We start from the raw sequence: 22,749 nt of genomic DNA on the forward strand, positions 1-22,749 counted from the left end.
TGGGCACACGCAGCATACATCCCTGTGCTTTCTGACAAGTCAAAAGAGACACAGAGCACACACTTCGTCCTTCCCTGAATCAACTCCTCGAGGCAGGGTGTTCTGCATGTAGTGAACGGCCTCAACCAAGGCACGCCCTAGCTAGGCCTCTGGGCCCGTGCCTCTTCAGAAGCCTGCAGTGCTACAGGAAAAACTGGGCTTCAGTGGCAATGGGAACGCAAGCCGCCTTTCTCCTGGAGGCCGGGTGACTTCAGGTAGGAGGTCTTGGTTGGACGGCGAAGCCTAGTGTTTTTTTTTCAGTGCACATCAGAGTAGGGAATGAGTGCGACTTCCAGGGCATGTTGGAACCTGCTAGAACCGTGCTCGTGAACCTGTGGTAGTGCTGGGGAAATCAAGCTGTCCCAAGAAAGAGTGTACTGGTTTGCCCATCACTCGGCATACGCAGTGTGAGTACGAAGGCCTACGGGCCTGGATGTTGTTTAGTAGGGCCAGCAGAGCCTGGGGGGGTCCTCAGTGTTCTTGCAGGGAATAGGGTTTCCGGGCGAGGCACCTAGGTGCCCCGAAAAGCGTACTGGCGTTCAAATGCTGCAGAGGAGCGCCTGCGGCCTCATGGAAACTGCTGCACGCCTCCGCTTCTGCAGAGCAACTCAGGGCCTTACCTCGAGGCAAGGCCTCACGTTGAGTGTCCCGTGAGCGACACCACATGGTAGGATGCTGACTTTCTCCTTGAGTAGAGAGACTTCAGGTACGGGGTCCTCTAAGAATTCTAAGCAGAGTGTTTTCTCATGGCAGCTCAAACGAGGGCAATGTCGAAGCCTTCCAGGGCATGCTGGACTGCCTAGAAATGTGGTTCTGATGCTGTTCGAGTGCTCTGGAAATGTAGCTCTCCTGAAGCAACGTGCAGCGTGTTGCCCATCACTCGGCAGACACAGAGGGCCTCCGAGGGACCTATGGGCCTCGGTGTTGCTCAGCAGGCCCACAGGGGTGTGGAGGTACTCAGTGATCTTGGAACGAAAATGATGCTCACCCGAGGGGCCTAGGAGTTCTCAAAGGGTACCTTCTTTCAAAGAAAGCAGAACAGCGACTAAGAGCCCATGGAAAGAGCTGCAGGCCTCCCGCTCTGCATGGCTACTCAGGGCCTTACCTCGAGGCCAGGACTCACGTGGAGATTCCCTTTAGCTCTAGAGCATGGCAAGAAGAGAGCCACCCCGGCCATGGAAGCACCCTGTGTAGCCAGAGAAACCTCATTTTCTTCCCAGACCCATGCCTACAGCGGCCAGAGGCCAGTGGACAGCAGAGCATTTCAGGGAGCTTCAAGGCAGCACGCATGGAGCTTTACAAATTGAAAAGCAAGTCTAGTACCAGCCCGCCCCCATTTCCATGGGCACACGCAGCATACATCCCTGTGGTTTCTGACAAGTCAAAAGAGACACAGAGCACACACTGGTTCCTTCCCTGAATCAACTTCTCGAGGCAGGGTGTTCTGCATCTAGTGAACGCCCTCAACCAAGGCGCGCCCTAGCTACGCCTCGGGGCCCGTGCCTCTTCAGAAGCCTGCAGTGCTACAGGAAGAACTGTGCTTTAGTGGCAATAGGCAAGCAATCCGCCTTTCTCCGGGAGGCAGGGTGACTTCAGGTACGAGGTCCAGGATGGAAGGCGAAGCCGAGTGTTTTTCTCAGTGCAGCTCAGACTAGGGAAAGAGTGCGACTTCCACGGCATGTTGGACCTTGCTACAACGGTGCTCGTGATCCTGTGCGAGTGCTGGGGAAATCAAGAAGTCCCAAGAAAGAGCGCAGTGTGTTGCCCATCCCTCGGCAGACACAGAGGGCCTCCGAGGGACTTATGGGCCTCGATGTTGCTCATCAGGCCCACAGCAGTGTGGAGGTGGTACTCAGTGATCTTGGAACGAAAATAACGCTCACCCGAGGGGCCTAGGAGTTCCAGAAAGGGTCCTTTTTAAAAATAAAGCAGAACAGCACCTAAGAGCTCATTGAGAGAGCTGCATGCCTCCCTTTCTGCATGGCTACTCAGGGCCTTACCTCGAGGCAAGGACTCACATTGAGATTCCCTTTAGCTCTAGAGCATGGCAAGATGAGCCCCACCCCGGCCATGGAAGCACCCTGTGTAGCCAGAGAAAACTCATTTTCTTCCCAGACCCATGCCTACGGCGTCCAGAGGCCTGACAACAGCAGAGAATTTCAGGGAGCTTCCAGGGAGCATGAATGGGGCTTTCCAAATGGAAAAGCAAGGCTAGTACCATCCCGCCCCCATTTCCATGGGCACACGCAGCATACATCCCTGTGGTTTCTGACAAGTCAAAAGAGACACAGAGCACACACTTCGTCCTTCCCTGAATCAACTCCTCGAGGCAGGGTGTTCTGCATGTAGTGAACGGCCTCAACCAAGGCGCGCCCTAGCTAGGCCTCGGGGCCCGTGCCTCTTCAGAAGCCTGCAGTGCTACAGGAAAAACTGTGCTTTTGTGGCAATAGGAACGCAAGCCGACTTTCTCCTGGAGGCAGGGTGACTTCAGGTAGGAGGTCCTGGTTGGAAGGCGAAGCCCAGTGTTTTTTTTTTTCAGTGCAAATCAGAGTAGGGAATGAGTGCAACTTCCACGGCATGTTGGAACCTGCTAGAACCGTGCCCGTGAACCTGTGGTAGTGCTGGGGAAATCAAGCTGTCCCAAGAAAGAGTGTACTGTTTTGCCCATCACTCGGCATACACAGTGTGAGTACGAAGGCCTACGGGCCTGGATGTTGTTTAGAAGAGCCAGGGGAGCCTGGGGGTACTCAGTGTTCTTGCAGGGAATAGGGTTTCCAGGCGAGGCACCTAGGTGTCCCGCAAAGCGTACTGGCGTTCAAATGCTGCAGAGCAGCGACTACGGCCTCATGGAAACTGCTGCACGCCCCCGCTTCTGCAGAGCAATTCAGGGCCTTACCTCGAGGCAAGTCCTCACGTTGAGTGTCCCGTGAGCGACCCCGCATGGTAGGATGCTGACTTTCTCCTTGAGTAGAGAGACTTCAGGTACGAGGTCCTCTAAGAATTCTAAGCAGAGTGTTTTCTCATGGCAGCTCAAACGAGGGCAATGTCGAAGACTTCCAGGCCATGTTGGACTGCCTAGAAATGTGGTTCTGATGTTGTTCGAGGGCTCTGGAAATGTAGCACGCCTGAAGCAACGTGCAGTGTGTTGCCCATCACTCGGCAGACACAGAGGGCCTCCGAGGGACCTATGGGCCTCGATGTTGCTCAGTAGGCCCACAGGGGTGTGGAGGTACTCAGTGATCTTGGAACGAAAATGATGCTCACCCGAGGGGCCTAGGAGTTCTCAAAGGGTACCTTCTTTCAAATAAAGCAGAACAGCGACTAAGAGCTCATGGGAAGAGCTGCCTGCCTCCCGTTCTGCATGGCTACTCAGGGCCTTACCTCGAGGCAAGGACTCACGTTGAGATTCCCTTTAGTTCTAGAGCATTACAAGAAGAGAGCCACCCCGGCCATGGAAGCACCCTGTGTAGCCAGAGAAAACCCATTTTCTTCCCAGACCCATGCCTACAGCGGCCAGAGGCCAGTCAACAGCAGAGAATTTCAGGGAGCTTCAAGGGAGCATGAATGGGGCTTTCCAAATGGAAAAGCAAGGCTAGTACCATCCCGCCCCCATTTCCATGGGCACACGCAGCATACATCCCTGTGGTTTCTGACAAGTCAAAAGAGACACAGAGCACACACTGGTTCCTTCCCTGAATCAACTTCTCGAGGCAGGGTGTTCTGCATCTAGTGAACGCCCTCAACCAAGGCGCGCCCTAGCTAGGCCTCGGGGCCCGTGCCTCTTCAGAAGCCTGCAGTGCTACAGGAAGAACTGTGCTTTAGTGGCAATAGGCAAGCAATCCGCCTTTCTCCTGGAGGCAGGGTGACTTCAGGTACGAGGTCCAGGATGGAAGGCGAAGCCGAGTGTTTTCTCAGTGCAGCTCAGACTAGGGAAAGAGTGCGACTTCCACGGCGTGTTGGACCTTGCTACAACGGTGCTCGTGATCCTGTGCGAATGCTGGGGAAATCAAGAAGTCCCAAGAAAGAGCGCAGTGTGTTGCCCATCCCTCGGCAGACACAGAGGGCCTCCGAGGGACTTATGGGCCTCGATGTTGCTCATCAGGCCCACAGCAGTGTGGAGGTGGTACTCAGTGATCTTGGAACGAAAATGACGCTCACCCGAGGGGCCTAGGAGTTCCAGAAAGGGTCCTTTTTAAAAATAAAGCAGAACAGCACCTAAGAGCTCATGGAGAGAGCTGCATGCCTCCCTTTCTGCATGGCTACTCAGGGCCTTACCTCGAGGCAAGGACTCACGTTGAGATTCCCTTTAGCTCTAGAGCATGGCAAGATGAGCCCCACCCCGGCCATGGAAGCACCCTGTGTAGCCAGAGAAAACTCATTTTCTTCCCAGACCCATGCCTACGGCGTCCAGAGGCCTGACAACAGCAGAGAATTTCAGGGAGCTTCCAGGGAGCATGAATGGGGCTTTCCAAATGGAAAAGCAAGGCTACTACCATCCCGCCCCCATTTCCATGGGCACACGCAGCATACATCCCTGTGGTTTCTGACAAGTCAAAAGAGACACAGAGCACACACTTCGTCCTTCCCTGAATCAACTCCTCGAGGCAGTGTGTTCTGCATGTAGTGAACGGCCTCAACCAAGGCGCGCCCTAGCTAGGCCTCTGGGCCCGTGCCTCTTCAGAAGCCTGCAGTGCTACAGGAAAAACTGTGCTTTAGTGGCAATAGGAACGCAAGCCGACTTTCTCCTGGAGGCAGGGTGACTTCAGGTAGGAGGTCCTGGTTGGAAGGCGAAGCCCAGTGTTCTTTTCAGTGCACATCAGAGTAGGGAATGAGTGCGACTTCCAGGGCATGTTGGAACCTGCTAGAACCGTGCTCGTGAACCTGTGGTAGTGCTGGGGAAATCAAGCTGTCCCAAGAAAGAGTGTACTGGTTTGCCCATCACTCGGCATACGCAGTGTGAGTACGAAGGCCTACGGGCCTGGATGTTGTTTAGTAGGGCCAGCGGAGCCTGGGGGGGTACTCAGTGTTCTTGCAGGGAATAGGGTTTCCGGGCGAGGCACCTAGGTGCCCCGAAAAGCGTACTGGCGTTCAAATGCTGCAGAGGAGCGCCTGCGGCCTCATGGAAACTGCTGCACGCCTCCGCTTCTGCAGAGCAACTCAGGGCCTTACCTCGAGGCAAGGCCTCACGTTGAGTGTCCCGTGAGCGACACCGCATGGTAGGATGCTGACTTTCTCCTTGAGTAGAGAGACTTCAGGTACGAGGTCCTCTAAGAATTCTAAGCAGAGTGTTTTCTCATGGCAGCTCAAACGAGGGCAATGTCGAAGCCTTCCAGGGCATGCTGGACTGCCTAGAAATGTGGTTCTGATGCTGTTCGAGTGCTCCGGAAATGTAGCTCTCCTGAAGCAACGTGCAGCGTGTTGCCCATCACTCGGCAGACACAGAGGGCCTCCGAGGGACCTATGGGCCTCGGTGTTGCTCAGCAGGCCCACAGGGGTGTGGAGGTACTCAGTGATCTTGGAACGAAAATGATGCTCACCCGAGGGGCCTAGGAGTTCTCAAAGGGTACCTTCTTTCAAAGAAAGCAGAACAGCGACTAAGAGCCCATGGAAAGAGCTGCAGGCCTCCCGCTCTGCATGGCTACTCAGGGCCTTACCTCGAGGCCAGGACTCACGTGGAGATTCCCTTTAGCTCTAGAGCATGGCAAGAAGAGAGCCACCCCGGCCATGGAAGCACCCTGTGTAGCCAGAGAAACCTCATTTTCTTCCCAGACCCATGCCTACAGCGGCCAGAGGCCAGTGGACAGCAGAGCATTTCAGGGAGCTTCAAGGCAGCACGCATGGAGCTTTCCAAATTGAAAAGCAAGGCTAGTACCAGCCCGCCCCCATTTCCATGGGCACACGCAGCATACATCCCTGTGCTTTCTGACAAGTCAAAAGAGACACAGAGTACACACTGGTTCCTTCCCTGAATCAACTTCTCGAGGCAGGGTGTTCTGCATCTAGTGAACGGCCTCAACCAAGGCACGCCCTAGCTAGGCCTCTGGGCCCGTGCCTCTTCAGAAGCCTGCAGTGCTACAGGAAGAACTGCGCTTTAGTGGCAACAGGCAGGCAATCCGCCTTTCTCCAGGAGGCAGGGTGGCTTCAGGTACGAGGTCCAGGGTGGAAGGCGAAGCCGAGTGTTTCTCTCGGTGCAGCTCGGACTAGGGAAAGAGGGCGACTTCCACGGCATGTTGGACCTTGCTAGAACGGTGCTCGTGATCCTGTGCGAGTGCTGGGCAAATCCAGAAGTCCCAAGAAAGAGTGCAGTGTGTTGCCCATCACTCGGCAGACACGGAGGGCCTCCGAGGGACTTATGGGCCTCGATGTTGCTCATGAGGCCCACAGCGGTGTGGAGGTGGTACTCGGTGATCTTGGAACGAAAAGGACGCTCAGCCGAGGGGCCTAGGAGTTCCAGAAAGGGTACTTTTTAAAAATAAAGCCGAACAGCAACTAAGAGCTCATGGAAAGAGCTGCGTGCCTCCCTTTCTGCATGGCTACTCGGGGCCTTACCGCGAGGCAAGGACTCACGTTGAGACTCCCTTTAGCTCTAGAGCATGGCAAGACGAGCCCCACCCCGGCCATCGAAGCACCCTGTGTAGCCAGAGAAAACTCATTTTCCTCCCAGACCCATGCCTACAGCGTCCAGAGGCCTGACAACAGCAGAGAATTTCAGGGAGCTTCCAGGGAGCACGCATGGGGCTCTCCAAATGCAAAAGCTAGGCTAGTACCATCACGCCCCCATTTCCATGGGCACACGCAGCATACATCCCTGTGCTTTCTGACAAGTCAAAAGAGACACAGAGCACACACTTCGTCCTTCCCTGAATCAACTCCTCGAGGCAGGGTGTTCTGCATGTAGTGAACGGCCTCAACCAAGGCACGCCCTAGCTAGGCCTCTGGGCCCGTGCCTCTTCAGAAGCCTGCAGTGCTACAGGAAAAACTGGGCTTCAGTGGCAATGGGAACGCAAGCCGCCTTTCTCCTGGAGGCCGGGTGACTTCAGGTAGGAGGTCCTGGTTGGACGGCGAAGCCTAGTGTTTTTTTTTCAGTGCACATCAGAGTAGGGAATGAGTGCGACTTCCAGGGCATGTTGGAACCTGCTAGAACCGTGCTCGTGAACCTGTGGTAGTGCTGGGGAAATCAAGCTGTCCCAAGAAAGAGTGTACTGGTTTGCCCATCACTCGGCATACGCAGTGTGAGTACGAAGGCCTACGGGCCTGGATGTTGTTTAGTAGGGCCAGCGGAGCCTGGGGTGGTCCTCAGTGTTCTTGCAGGGAATAGGGTTTCCGGGCGAGGCACCTAGGTGCCCCGAAAAGCGTACTGGCGTTCAAATGCTGCAGAGGAGCGCCTGCGGCCTCATGGAAACTGCTGCACGCCTCCGCTTCTGCAGAGCAACTCAGGGCCTTACCTCGAGGCAAGTCCTCACGTTGAGTGTCCCGTGAGCGACCCCGCATGGTAGGATGCTGACTTTCTCCTTGAGTAGAGAGACTTCAGGTACGAGGTCCTCTAAGAATTCTAAGCAGAGTGTTTTCTCATGGCAGCTCAAACGAGGGCAATGTCGAAGCCTTCCAGGGCATGCTGGACTGCCTAGAAATGTGGTTCTGATGCTGTTCGAGTGCTCCGGAAATGGAGCTCTCCTGAAGCAACGTGCAGCGTGTTGCCCATCACTCGGCAGACACAGAGGGCCTCCGAGGGACCTATGGGCCTCGGTGTTGCTCAGCAGGCCCACAGGGGTGTGGAGGTACTCAGTGATCTTGGAACGAAAATGATGCTCACCCGAGGGGCCTAGGAGTTCTCAAAGGGTACCTTCTTTCAAAGAAAGCAGAACAGCGACTAAGAGCCCATGGAAAGAGCTGCAGGCCTCCCGCTCTGCATGGCTACTCAGGGCCTTACCTCGAGGCCAGGACTCACGTGGAGATTCCCTTTAGCTCTAGAGCATGGCAAGAAGAGAGCCACCCCGGCCATGGAAGCACCCTGTGTAGCCAGAGAAACCTCATTTTATTCCCAGACCCATGCCTACAGCGGCCAGAGGCCAGTCAACAGCAGAGAATTTCAGGGAGCTTCAAGGCAGCACGCATGGAGCTTTCCAAATTGAAAAGCAAGGCTAGTACCAGCCCGCCCCCATTTCCATGGGCACACGCAGCATACATCCCTGTGCTTTCTGACAAGTCAAAAGAGACACAGAGTACACACTGGTTCCTTCCCTGAATCAACTTCTCGAGGCAGGGTGTTCTGCATCTAGTGAACGGCCTCAACCAAGGCACGCCCTAGCTAGGCCTCTGGACCTGTGCCTCTTCAGAAGCCTGCAGTGCTACAGGAAGAACTGCGCTTTAGTGGCAACAGGCAAGCAATCCGCCTTTCTCCGGGAGGCAGGGTGACTTCAGGTACGAGGTCCAGGGTGGAAGGCGAAGCCGAGTGTTTCTCTCGGTGCAGCTCGGACTAGGGAAAGAGGGCGACTTCCACGGCATGTTGGACCTTGCTAGAACGGTGCTCGTGATCCTGTGCGAGTGCTGGGCAAATCCAGAAGTCCCAAGAAAGAGTGCAGTGTGTTGCCCATCACTCGGCAGACACGGAGGGCCTCCGAGGGACTTATGGGCCTCGATGTTGCTCATGAGGCCCACAGCGGTGTGGAGGTGGTACTCGGTGACCTTGGAACGAAAAGGACGCTCAGCCGAGGGGCCTAGGAGTTCCAGAAAGGGTACTTTTTAAAAATAAAGCCGAACAGCAACTAAGAGCTCATGGAAAGAGCTGCGTGCCTCCCTTTCTGCATGGCTACTCGGGGCCTTACCGCGAGGCAAGGACTCACGTTGAGACTCCCTTTAGCTCTAGAGCATGGCAAGACGAGCCCCACCCCGGCCATCGAAGCACCCTGTGTAGCCAGAGAAAACTCATTTTCCTCCCAGACCCATGCCTACAGCGTCCAGAGGCCTGACAACAGCAGAGAATTTCAGGGAGCTTCCAGGGAGCACGCATGGGGCTCTCCAAATGGAAAAGCTAGGATAGTACCATCACGCCCCCATTTCCATGGGCACACGCAGCATACATCCCTGTGCTTTCTGACAAGTCAAAAGAGACACAGAGCACACACTTCGTCCTTCCCTGAATCAACTCCTCGAGGCAGGGTGTTCTGCATGTAGTGAACGGCCTCAACCAAGGCGCGCCCTAGCTAGGCCTCTGGGCCCGTGCCTCTTCAGAAGCCTGCAGTGCTACAGGAAAAACTGGGCTTCAGTGGCAATGGGAACGCAAGCCGCCTTTCTCCTGGAGGCCGGGTGACTTCAGGTAGGAGGTCCTGGTTGGACGGCGAAGCCTAGTGTTTTTTTTTCAGTGCACATCAGAGTAGGGAATGAGTGCGACTTCCAGGGCATGTTGGAACCTGCTAGAACCGTGCTCGTGAACCTGTGGTAGTGCTGGGGAAATCAAGCTGTCCCAAGAAAGAGTGTACTGGTTTGCCCATCACTCGGCATACGCAGTGTGAGTACGAAGGCCTACGGGCCTGGATGTTGTTTAGTAGGGCCAGCAGAGCCTGGGGGGGTCCTCAGTGTTCTTGCAGGGAATAGGGTTTCCGGGCGAGGCACCTAGGTGCCCCGAAAAGCGTACTGGCGTTCAAATGCTGCAGAGGAGCGCCTGCGGCCTCATGGAAACTGCTGCACGCCTCCGCTTCTGCAGAGCAACTCAGGGCCTTACCTCGAGGCAAGGCCTCACGTTGAGTGTCCCGTGAGCGACACCACATGGTAGGATGCTGACTTTCTCCTTGAGTAGAGAGACTTCAGGTACGGGGTCCTCTAAGAATTCTAAGCAGAGTGTTTTCTCATGGCAGCTCAAACGAGGGCAATGTCGAAGCCTTCCAGGGCATGCTGGACTGCCTAGAAATGTGGTTCTGATGCTGTTCGAGTGCTCTGGAAATGTAGCTCTCCTGAAGCAACGTGCAGCGTGTTGCCCATCACTCGGCAGACACAGAGGGCCTCCGAGGGACCTATGGGCCTCAGTGTTGCTCAGCAGGCCCACAGGGGTGTGGAGGTACTCAGTGATCTTGGAACGAAAATGATGCTCACCCGAGGGGCCTAGGAGTTCTCAAAGGGTACCTTCTTTCAAAGAAAGCAGAACAGCGACTAAGAGCCCATGGAAAGAGCTGCAGGCCTCCCGCTCTGCATGGCTACTCAGGGCCTTACCTCGAGGCCAGGACTCACGTGGAGATTCCCTTTAGCTCTAGAGCATGGCAAGAAGAGAGCCACCCCGGCCATGGAAGCACCCTGTGTAGCCAGAGAAACCTCATTTTCTTCCCAGACCCATGCCTACAGCGGCCAGAGGCCAGTGGACAGCAGAGCATTTCAGGGAGCTTCAAGGGAGCATGAATGGGGCTTTCCAAATGGAAAAGCAAGGCTAGTACCATCCCGCCCCCATTTCCATGGGCACACGCAGCATACATCCCTGTGGTTTCTGACAAGTCAAAAGAGACACAGAGCACACACTTCGTCCTTCCCTGAATCAACTCCTCGAGGCAGGGTGTTCTGCATGTAGTGAACGGCCTCAACCAAGGCGCGCCCTAGCTAGGCCTCGGGGCCCGTGCCTCTTCAGAAGCCTGCAGTGCTACAGGAAAAACTGTGCTTTTGTGGCAATAGGAACGCAAGCCGACTTTCTCCTGGAGGCAGGGTGACTTCAGGTAGGAGGTCCTGGTTGGAAGGCGAAGCCCAGTGTTTTTTTTTTTCAGTGCAAATCAGAGTAGGGAATGAGTGCAACTTCCACGGCATGTTGGAACCTGCTAGAACCGTGCCCGTGAACCTGTGGTAGTGCTGGGGAAATCAAGCTGTCCCAAGAAAGAGTGTACAGTTTTGCCCATCACTCGGCATACACAGTGTGAGTACGAAGGCCTACGGGCCTGGATGTTGTTTAGAAGAGCCAGGGGAGCCTGGGGGTACTCAGTGTTCTTGCAGGGAATAGGGTTTCCAGGCGAGGCACCTAGGTGTCCCGCAAAGCGTACTGGCGTTCAAATGCTGCAGAGCAGCGACTACGGCCTCATGGAAACTGCTGCACGCCCCCGCTTCTGCAGAGCAATTCAGGGCCTTACCTCGAGGCAAGTCCTCACGTTGAGTGTCCCGTGAGCGACCCCGCATGGTAGGATGCTGACTTTCTCCTTGAGTAGAGAGACTTCAGGTACGAGGTCCTCTAAGAATTCTAAGCAGAGTGTTTTCTCATGGCAGCTCAAACGAGGGCAATGTCGAAGACTTCCAGGCCATGTTGGACTGCCTAGAAATGTGGTTCTGATGTTGTTCGAGGGCTCTGGAAATGTAGCACGCCTGAAGTAACGTGCAGTGTGTTGCCCATCACTCGGCAGACACAGAGGGCCTCCGAGGGACCTATGGGCCTCGATGTTGCTCAGTAGGCCCACAGGGGTGTGGAGGTACTCAGTGACCTTGGAACGAAAATGATGCTCACCCGAGGGGCCTAGGAGTTCTCAAAGGGTACCTTCTTTCAAATAAAGCAGAACAGCGACTAAGAGCTCATGGGAAGAGCTGCCTGCCTCCCGTTCTGCATGGCTACTCAGGGCCTTACCTCGAGGCAAGGACTCACGTTGAGATTCCCTTTAGTTCTAGAGCATTACAAGAAGAGAGCCACCCCGGCCATGGAAGCACCCTGTGTAGCCAGAGAAAACCCATTTTCTTCCCAGACCCATGCCTACAGCGGCCAGAGGCCAGTCAACAGCAGAGAATTTCAGGGAGCTTCAAGGGAGCATGAATGGGGCTTTCCAAATGGAAAAGCAAGGCTAGTACCATCCCGCCCCCATTTCCATGGGCACACGCAGCATACATCCCTGTGGTTTCTGACAAGTCAAAAGAGACACAGAGCACACACTGGTTCCTTCCCTGAATCAACTTCTCGAGGCAGGGTGTTCTGCATCTAGTGAACGCCCTCAACCAAGGCGCGCCCTAGCTAGGCCTCGGGGCCCGTGCCTCTTCAGAAGCCTGCAGTGCTACAGGAAGAACTGTGCTTTAGTGGCAATAGGCAAGCAATCCGCCTTTCTCCTGGAGGCAGGGTGACTTCAGGTACGAGGTCCAGGATGGAAGGCGAAGCCGAGTGTTTTCTCAGTGCAGCTCAGACTAGGGAAAGAGTGCGACTTCCACGGCGTGTTGGACCTTGCTACAACGGTGCTCGTGATCCTGTGCGAGTGCTGGGGAAATCAAGAAGTCCCAAGAAAGAGCGCAGTGTGTTGCCCATCCCTCGGCAGACACAGAGGGCCTCCGAGGGACTTATGGGCCTCGATGTTGCTCATCAGGCCCACAGCAGTGTGGAGGTGGTACTCAGTGATCTTGGAACGAAAATGACGCTCACCCGAGGGGCCTAGGAGTTCCAGAAAGGGTCCTTTTTAAAAATAAAGCAGAACAGCACCTAAGAGCTCATGGAGAGAGCTGCATGCCTCCCTTTCTGCATGGCTACTCAGGGCCTTACCTCGAGGCAAGGACTCACGTTGAGATTCCCTTTAGCTCTAGAGCATGGCAAGATGAGCCCCACCCCGGCCATGGAAGCACCCTGTGTAGCCAGAGAAAACTCATTTTCTTCCCAGACCCATGCCTACGGCGTCCAGAGGCCTGACAACAGCAGAGAATTTCAGGGAGCTTCCAGGGAGCATGAATGGGGCTTTCCAAATGGAAAAGCAAGGCTACTACCATCCCGCCCCCATTTCCATGGGCACACGCAGCATACATCCCTGTGGTTTCTGACAAGTCAAAAGAGACACAGAGCACACACTTCGTCCTTCCCTGAATCAACTCCTCGAGGCAGTGTGTTCTGCATGTAGTGAACGGCCTCAACCAAGGCGCGCCCTAGCTAGGCCTCTGGGCCCGTGCCTCTTCAGAAGCCTGCAGTGCTACAGGAAAAACTGTGCTTTAGTGGCAATAGGAACGCAAGCCGACTTTCTCCTGGAGGCAGGGTGACTTCAGGTAGGAGGTCCTGGTTGGAAGGCGAAGCCCAGTGTTCTTTTTTTCAGTGCAAATCAGAGTACGGAATGAGTGCGACTTCCACGGCATGTTGGAACCTGCTAGAACCGTGCCCGTGAACCTGTGGTAGTGCTGGGGAAATCAAGCTGTCCCAAGAAAGAGTGTACTGTTTTGCCCATCACTCGGCATACACAGTGTGAGTACGAAGGCCTACGGGCCTGGATGTTGTTTAGAAGAGCCAGGGGAGCCTGGGGGTACTCAGTGTTCTTGCAGGGAATAGGGTTTCCAGGCGAGGCACCTAGGTGTCCCGTAAAGCGTACTGGCGTTCAAATGCTGCAGAGCAGCGACTACGGCCTCATGGAAACTGCTGCACGCTCCCGCTTCTGCAGAGCAATTCAGGGCCTTACCTCGAGGCAAGTCCTCACGTTGAGTGTCCCGTGAGCGACCCCGCATGGTAGGATGCTGACTTTCTCCTTGAGTAGAGAGACTTCAGGTACGAGGTCCTCTAAGAATTCTAAGCAGAGTGTTTTCTCATGGCAGCTCAAACGAGGGCAATGTCGAAGACTTCCAGGCCATGTTGGACTGCCTAGAAATGTGGTTCTGATGTTGTTCGAGGGCTCTGGAAATGTAGCACGCCTGAAGTAACGTGCAGTGTGTTGCCCATCACTCGGCAGACACAGAGGGCCTCCGAGGGACCTATGGGCCTCGATGTTGCTCAGTAGGCCCACAGGGGTGTGGGGGTACTCAGTGATCTTGGAACGAAAATGATGCTCACCCGAGGGGCCTAGGAGTTCTCAAAGGGTACCTTCTTTAAAATAAAGCAGAACAGCGACTAAGAGCTCATGGGAAGAGCTGCCTGCCTCCCGTTCTGCATGGCTACTCAGGGCCTTACCTCGAGGCAAGGACTCACGTTGAGATTCCCTTTAGTTCTAGAGCATTACAAGAAGAGAGCCACCCCGGCCATGGAAGCACCCTGTGTAGCCAGAGAAAACCCATTTTCTTCCCAGACCCATGCCTACAGCGGCCAGAGGCCAGTCAACAGCAGAGAATTTCAGGGAGCTTCAAGGGAGCATGAATGGGGCTTTCCAAATGGAAAAGCAAGGCTAGTACCATCCCGCCCCCATTTCCATGGGCACACGCAGCATACATCCCTGTGGTTTCTGACAAGTCAAAAGAGACACAGAGCACACACTGGTTCCTTTCCTGAATCAACTTCTCGAGGCAGGGTGTTCTGCATCTAGTGAACGCCCTCAACCAAGGCGCGCCCTAGCTAGGCCTCGGGGCCCGTTTCTCTTCAGAAGCCTGCAGTGCTACAGGAAGAACTGTGCCTTAGTGGCAATAGGCAAGCAATCCGCCTTTCTCCTGGAGGCAGGGTGACTTCAGGTACGAGGTCCAGGATGGAAGGCGAAGCCGAGTGTTTTTCTCAGTGCAGCTCAGACTAGGGAAAGAGTGCGACTTCCACGGCATGTTGGACCTTGCTACAACGGTGCTCGTGATCCTGTGCGAGTGCTGGGGAAATCAAGAAGTCCCAAGAAAGAGCGCAGTGTGTTGCCCATCCCTCGGCAGACACAGAGGGCCTCCGAGGGACTTATGGGCCTCGATGTTGCTCATCAGGCCCACAGCAGTGTGGAGGTGGTACTCAGTGATCTTGGAACGAAAATGACGCTCACCCGAGGGGCCTAGGAGTTCCAGAAAGGGTCCTTTTTAAAAATAAAGCAGAACAGCACCTAAGAGCTCATGGAGAGAGCTGCATGCCTCCCTTTCTGCATGGCTACTCAGGGCCTTACCTCGAGGCAAGGACTCACGTTGAGATTCCCTTTAGCTCTAGAGCATGGCAAGATGAGCCCCACCCCGGCCATGGAAGCACCCTGTGTAGCCAGAGAAAACTCATTTTCTTCCCAGACCCATGCCTACGGCGTCCAGAGGCCTGACAACAGCAGAGAATTTCAGGGAGCTTCCAGGGAGCATGAATGGGGCTTTCCAAATGGAAAAGCAAGGCTAGTACCATCCCGCCCCCATTTCCATGGGCACACGCAGCATACATCCCTGTGGTTTCTGACAAGTCAAAAGAGACACAGAGCACACACTTCGTCCTTCCCTGAATCAACTCCTCGAGGCAGGGTGTTCTGCATGTAGTGAACGGCCTCAACCAAAGCGCGCCCTAGCTGGGCCTCGGGGCCCGTGCCTCTTCAGAAGCCTGCAGTGCTACAGGGAAAACTGTGCTTTAGTGGCAATAGGAACGCAAGCCGACTTTCTCCTGGAGGCAGGGTGACTTCAGGTAGGAGGTCCTGGTTGGAAGGCCAAGCCTAGTGTTTTTTTTTCAGTGCAAATCAGAGTAGGGAATGAGTGCGACTTCCACGGCATGTTGGAACCTGCTAGAACCGTGCCCGTGAACCTGTGGTAGTGCTGGGGAAATCAAGCTGTCCCAAGAAAGAGTGTCCTGTTTTGCCCATCACTCGGCATACACAGTGTGAGTACGAAGGCCTACGGGCCTGGATGTTGTTTAGAAGAGCCAGGGGAGCCTGGGGGTACTCCGTGTTCTTGCAGGGAATAGGGTTTCCAGGCGAGGCACCTAGGTGTCCCGCAAAGCGTACTGGCGTTCAAATGCTGCAGAGCAGCGACTACGGCCTCATGGAAACTGCTGCACGCCCCCGCTTCTGCAGAGCAATTCAGGGCCTTACCTCGAGGCAAGTCCTCACGTTGAGTGTCCCGTGAGCGACCCCGCATGGTAGGATGCTGACTTTCTCCTTGAGTAGAGAGACTTCAGGTACGAGGTCCTCTAAGAATTCTAAGCAGAGTGTTTTCTCATGGCAGCTCAAACGAGGGCAATGTCGAAGACTTCCAGGCCATGTTGGACTGCCTAGAAATGTGGTTCTGATGTTGTTCGAGGGCTCTGGAAATGTAGCACGCCTGAAGTAACGTGCAGTGTGTTGCCCATCACTCGGCAGACACAGAGGGCCTCCGAGGGACCTATGGGCCTCGATGTTGCTCAGTAGGCCCACAGGGGTGTGGAGGTACTCAGTGATCTTGGAACGAAAATGATGCTCACCCGAGGGGCCTAGGAGTTCTCAAAGGGTACCTTCTTTAAAATAAAGCAGAACAGCGACTAAGAGCTCATGGGAAGAGCTGCCTGCCTCCCGTTCTGCATGGCTACTCACGGCCTTACCTCGAGGCAAGGACTCACGTTGAGATTCCCTTTAGTTCTAGAGCATTACAAGAAGAGAGCCACCCCGGCCATGGAAGCACCCTGTGTAGCCAGAGAAAACCCATTTTCTTCCCAGACCCATGCCTACAGCGGCCAGAGGCCAGTCAACAGCAGAGAATTTCAGTGAGCTTCAAGGGAGCATGAATGGGGCTTTCCAAATGGAAAAGCAAGGCTAGTACCATCCCGCCCCCATTTCCATGGGCACACGCAGCATACATCCCTGTGGTTTCTGCCAAGTCAAAAGAGACACAGAGCACACACTGGTTCCTTTCCTGAATCAACTTCTCGAGGCAGGGTGTTCTGCATCTAGTGAACGCCCTCAACCAAGGCGCGCCCTAGCTAGGCCTCGGGGCCTGTGCCTCTTCAGAAGCCTGCAGTGCTACAGGAAGAACTGTGCCTTAGTGGCAATAGGCAAGCAATCCGCCTTTCTCCTGGAGGCAGGGTGACTTCAGGTACGAGGTCCAGGATGGAAGGCGAAGCCGAGTGTTTTTCTCAGTGCAGCTCAGACTAGGGAAAGAGTGCGACTTCCACGGCATGTTGGACCTTGCTACAACGGTGCTCGTGATTCTGTGCGAGTGCTGGGGAAATCAAGAAGTCCCAAGAAAGAGCGCAGTGTGTTGCCCATCCCTCGGCAGACACAGAGGGCCTCCGAGGGACTTATGGGCCTCGATGTTGCTCATCAGACCCACAGCAGTGTGGAGGTGGTACTCAGTGATCTTGGAACGAAAATGACGCTCACCCGAGGGGCCTAGGAGTTCCAGAAAGGGTCCTTTTTAAAAATAAAGCAGAACAGCACCTAAGAGCTCATGGAGAGAGCTGCATGCCTCCCTTTCTGCATGGCTACTCAGGGCCTTACCTCGAGGCAAGGACTCACGTTGAGATTCCCTTTAGCTCTAGAGCATGGCAAGATGAGCCCCACCCCGGCCATGGAAGCACCCTGTGTAGCCAGAGAAAACTCATTTTCTTCCCAGACCCATGCCTACGGCGTCCAGAGGCCTGACAACAGCAGAGAATTTCAGGGAGCTTCCAGGGAGCATGAATGGGGCTTTCCAAATGGAAAAGCAAGGCTAGTACCATCCCGCCCCCATTTCCATGGGCACACGCAGCATACATCCCTGTGGTTTCTGACAAGTCAAAAGAGACACAGAGCACACACTTCGTCCTTCCCTGAATCAACTCCTCGAGGCAGGGTGTTCTGCATGTAGTGAACGGCCTCAACCCAGACGCGCCCTAGCTAGGCCTCGGGGCCCGTGCCTCTTCAGAAGCCTGCAGTGCTACAGGAAAAACTGTGCTTTAGTGGCAATAGGAACGCAAGCCGACTTTCTCCTGGAGGCAGGGTGACTTCAGGTAGGAGGTCCTGGTTGGAAGGCCAAGCCTAGTGTTTTTTTTCAGTGCAAATCAGAGTAGGGAATGAGTGCGACTTCCACGGCATGTTGGAACCTGCTAGAACCGTGCCCGTGAACCTGTGGTAGTGCTGGGGAAATCAAGCTGTCCCAAGAAAGAGTGTACTGGTTTGCCCATCACTCGGCATACACAGTGTGAGTACGAAGGCCTACGGGCCTGGATGTTGTTTAGAAGAGCCAGGGGAGCCTGGGGGTACTCAGTGTTCTTGCAGGGAATAGGGTTTCCAGGCGAGGCACCTAGGTGTCCCGCAAAGCGTACTGGCGTTCAAATGCTGCAGAGCAGCGACTACGGCCTCATGGAAACTGCTGCACGCCCCCGCTTCTGCAGAGCAATTCAGGGCCTTACCTCGAGGCAAGTCCTCACGTTGAGTGTCCCGTGAGCGATCCCGCATGGTAGGATGCTGACTTTCTCCTTGAGTAGAGAGACTTCAGGTACGAGGTCCTCTAAGAATTCTAAGCAGAGTGTTTTCTCATGGCAGCTCAAACGAGGGCAATGTCGAAGACTTCCAGGCCATGTTGGACTGCCTAGAAATGTGGTTCTGATGTTGTTCGAGGGCTCTGGAAATGTAGCACGCCTGAAGTAACGTGCAGTGTGTTGCCCATCACTCGGCAGACACAGAGGGCCTCCGAGGGACCTATGGGCCTCGATGTTGCTCAGTAGGCCCACAGGGGTGTGGAGGTACTCAGTGATCTTGGAACGAAAATGATGCTCACCCGAGGGGCCTAGGAGTTCTCAAAGGGTACCTTCTTTAAAATAAAGCAGAACAGCGACTAAGAGCTCATGGGAAGAGCTGCCTGCCTCCCGTTCTGCATGGCTACTCAGGGCCTTACCTCGAGGCAAGGACTCACGTTGAGATTCCCTTTAGTTCTAGAGCATTACAAGAAGAGAGCCACCCCGGCCATGGAAGCACCCTGTGTAGCCAGAGAAAACCCATTTTCTTCCCAGACCCATGCCTACAGCGGCCAGAGGCCAGTCAACAGCAGAGAATTTCAGGGAGCTTCAAGGGAGCATGAATGGGGCTTTCCAAATGGAAAAGCAAGGCTAGTACCTTCCCGCCCCCATTTCCATGGGCACCCGCAGCATACATCCCTGTGGTTTCTGACAAGTCAAAAGAGACACAGAGCACACACTGGTTCCTTCCCTGAATCAACTTCTCGAGGCAGGGTGTTCTGCATCTAGTGAACGCCCTCAACCAAGGCGCGCCCTAGCTAGGCCTCGGGGCCCGTGCCTCTTCAGAAGCCTGCAGTGCTACAGGAAGAACTGTGCTTTAGTGGCAATAGGCAAGCAATCCGCCTTTCTCCTGGAGGCAGGGTGACTTCAGGTACGAGGTCCAGGATGGAAGGCGAAGCCGAGTGTTTTTCTCAGTGCAGCTCAGACTAGGGAAAGAGTGTGACTTCCACGGCATGTTGGACCTTGCTACAACGGTGCTCGTGATCCTGTGCGAGTGCTGGGGAAATCAAGAAGTCCCAAGAAAGAGTGCAGTGTGTTGCCCATCCCTCGGCAGACACAGAGGGCCTCCGAGGGACTTATGGGCCTCGATGTTGCTCATCAGGCCCACAGCAGTGTGGAGGTGGTACTCAGTGATCTTGGAACGAAAATGACGCTCACCCGAGGGGCCTAGGAGTTCCAGAAAGGGTCCTTTTTAAAAATGAAGCAGAACAGCACCTAAGAGCTCATGGAGAGAGCTGCATGCCTCCCTTTCTGCATGGCTACTCAGGGCCTTACCTCGAGGCAAGGACTCACGTTGAGATTCCCTTTAGCTCTAGAGCATGGCAAGATGAGCCCCACCCCGGCCATGGAAGCACCCTGTGTAGCCAGAGAAAACTCATTTTCTTCCCAGACCCATGCCTACGGCGTCCAGAGGCCTGACAACAGCAGAGAATTTCAGGGAGCTTCCAGGGAGCATGAATGGGGCTTTCCAAATGGAAAAGCAAGGCTAGTACCATCCCGCCCCCATTTCCATGGGCACACGCAGCATACATCCCTGTGGTTTCTGACAAGTCAAAAGAGACACAGAGCACACACTTCGTCCTTCCCTGAATCAACTCCTCGAGGCAGGGTGTTCTGCATGTAGTGAACGGCCTCAACCCAGGCGCGCCCTAGCTAGGCCTCGGGGCCAGTGCCTCTTCAGAAGCCTGCAGTGCTACAGGAAAAACTGTGCTTTAGTGGCAATAGGAACGCAAGCCGACTTTCTCCTGGAGGCAGGGTGACTTCAGGTAGGAGGTCCTGGTTGGAAGGCCAAGCCTAGTGTTTTTTTTCAGTGCAAATCAGAGTAGGGAATGAGTGCGACTTCCACGGCATGTTGGAACCTGCTAGAACCGTGCCCGTGAACCTGTGGTAGTGCTGGGGAAATCAAGCTGTCCTAAGAAAGAGTGTACTGGTTTGCCCATCACTCGGCATACACAGTGTGAGTACGAAGGCCTACGGGCCTGGATGTTGTTTAGAAGAGCCAGGGGAGCCTGGGGGTACTCAGTGTTCTTGCAGGGAATAGGGTTTCCAGGCGAGGCACCTAGGTGTCCCGCAAAGCGTACTGGCGTTCAAATGCTGCAGAGCAGCGACTACGGCCTCATGGAAACTGCTGCACGCCCCCGCTTCTGCAGAGCAATTCAGGGCCTTACCTCGAGGCAAGTCCTCACGTTGAGTGTCCCGTGAGCGACCCCGCATGGTAGGATGCTGACTTTCTCCTTGAGTAGAGAGACTTCAGGTACGAGGTCCTCTAAGAATTCTAAGCAGAGTGTTTTCTCATGGCAGCTCAAACGAGGGCAATGTCGAAGACTTCCAGGCCATGTTGGACTGCCTAGAAATGTGGTTCTGATGTTGTTCGAGGGCTCTGGAAATGTAGCACGCCTGAAGTAACGTGCAGTGTGTTGCCCATCACTCGGCAGACACAGAGGGCCTCCGAGGGACCTATGGGCCTTGATGTTGCTCAGTAGGCCCACAGGGGTGTGGAGGTACTCAGTGATCTTGGAACGAAAATGATGCTCACCCGAGGGGCCTAGGAGTTCTCAAAGGGTACCTTCTTTCAAATAAAGCAGAACAGCGACTAAGAGCTCATGGGAAGAGCTGCCTGCCTCCCGTTCTGCATGGCTACTCAGGGCCTTACCTCGAGGCAAGGACTCACGTTGAGATTCCCTTTAGTTCTAGAGCATTACAAGAAGAGAGCCACCCCGGCCATGGAAGCACCCTGTGTAGCCAGAGAAAACCCATTTTCTTCCCAGACCCATGCCTACAGCGGCCAGAGGCCAGTCAACAGCAGAGAATTTCAGGGAGCTTCAAGGGAGCATGAATGGGGCTTTCCAAATGGAAAAGCAAGGCTAGTACCATCCCGCCCCCATTTCCATGGGCACACGCAGCATACATCCCTGTGGTTTCTGACAAGTCAAAAGAGACACAGAGCACACACTGGTTCCTTCCCTGAATCAACTTCTCGAGGCAGGGTGTTCTGCATCTAGTGAACGCCCTCAACCAAGGCGCGCCCTAGCTAGGCCTCTGGGCCCGTGCCTCTTCAGAAGCCTGCAGTGCTACAGGAAGAACTGTGCTTTAGTGGCAATAGGCAAGCAATCCGCCTTTCTCCGGGAGGCAGGGTGACTTCAGGTACGAGGTCCAGGATGGAAGGCGAAGCCGAGTGTTTTTCTCAGTGCAGCTCAGACTAGGGAAAGAGTGCGACTTCCACGGCATGTTGGACCTTGCTACAACGGTGCTCGTGATCCTGTGCGAGTGCTGGGGAAATCAAGAAGTCCCAAGAAAGAGCGCAGTGTGTTGCCCATCCCTCGGCAGACACAGAGGGCCTCCGAGGGACTTATGGGCCTCGATGTTGCTCATCAGGCCCACAGCAGTGTGGAGGTGGTACTCAGTGATCTTGGAACGAAAATGACGCTCACCCGAGGGGCCTAGGAGTTCCAGAAAGGGTCCTTTTTAAAAATAAAGCAGAACAGCACCTAAGAGCTCATGGAGAGAGCTGCATGCCTCCCTTTCTGCATGGCTACTCAGGGCCTTACCTCGAGGCAAGGACTCACGTTGAGATTCCCTTTAGCTCTAGAGCATGGCAAGATGAGCCCCACCCCGGCCATGGAAGCACCCTGTGTAGCCAGAGAAAACTCATTTTCTTCCCAGACCCATGCCTACGGCGTCCAGAGGCCTGACAACAGCAGAGAATTTCAGGGAGCTTCCAGGGAGCATGAATGGGGCTTTCCAAATGGAAAAGCAAGACTAGTACCATCCCGCCCCCATTTCCATGGGCACACGCAGCATACATCCCTGTGGTTTCTGACAAGTCAAAAGAGACACAGAGCACACACTTCGTCCTTCCCTGAATCAACTCCTCGAGGCAGGGTGTTCTGCATGTAGTGAACGGCCTCAACCAAGGCGCGCCCTAGCTAGGCCTCGGGGCCCGTGCCTCTTCAGAAGCCTGCAGTGCTACAGGAAAAACTGGGCTTTAGTGGCAATAGGAACGCAAGCCGACTTTCTCCTGGAGGCAGGGTGACTTCAGGTAGGAGGTCCTGGTTGGAAGGCCAAGCCTAGTGTTTTTTTTTCAGTGCAAATCAGAGTAGGGAATGAGTGCGACTTCCACGGCATGTTGGAACCTGCTAGAACCGTGCCCGTGAACCTGTGGTAGTGCTGGGGAAATCAAGCTGTCCTAAGAAAGAGTGTCCTGTTTTGCCCATCACTCGGCATACACAGTGTGAGTACGAAGGCCTACGGGCCTGGATGTTGTTTAGAAGAGCCAGGGGAGCCTGGGGGTACTCAGTGTTCTTGCAGGGAATAGGGTTTCCAGGCGAGGCACCTAGGTGTCCCGCAAAGCGTACTGGCGTTCAAATGCTGCAGAGCAGCGACTACGGCCTCATGGAAACTGCTGCACGCCCCCGCTTCTGCAGAGCAATTCAGGGCCTTACCTCGAGGCAAGTCCTCACGTTGAGTGTCCCGTGAGCGACCCCGCATGGTAGGATGCTGACTTTCTCCTTGAGTAGAGAGACTTCAGGTACGAGGTCCTCTAAGAATTCTAAGCAGAGTGTTTTCTCATGGCAGCTCAAACGAGGGCAATGTCGAAGACTTCCAGGCCATGTTGGACTGCCTAGAAATGTGGTTCTGCTGTTGTTCGAGGGCTCTGGAAATGTAGCACGCCTGAAGTAACG

This window comes from Eubalaena glacialis, chromosome 1 (assembly GCF_028564815.1).
Source record: "Eubalaena glacialis isolate mEubGla1 chromosome 1, mEubGla1.1.hap2.+ XY, whole genome shotgun sequence".
Taxonomy (NCBI): Eukaryota; Metazoa; Chordata; class Mammalia; order Artiodactyla; family Balaenidae; genus Eubalaena; species Eubalaena glacialis.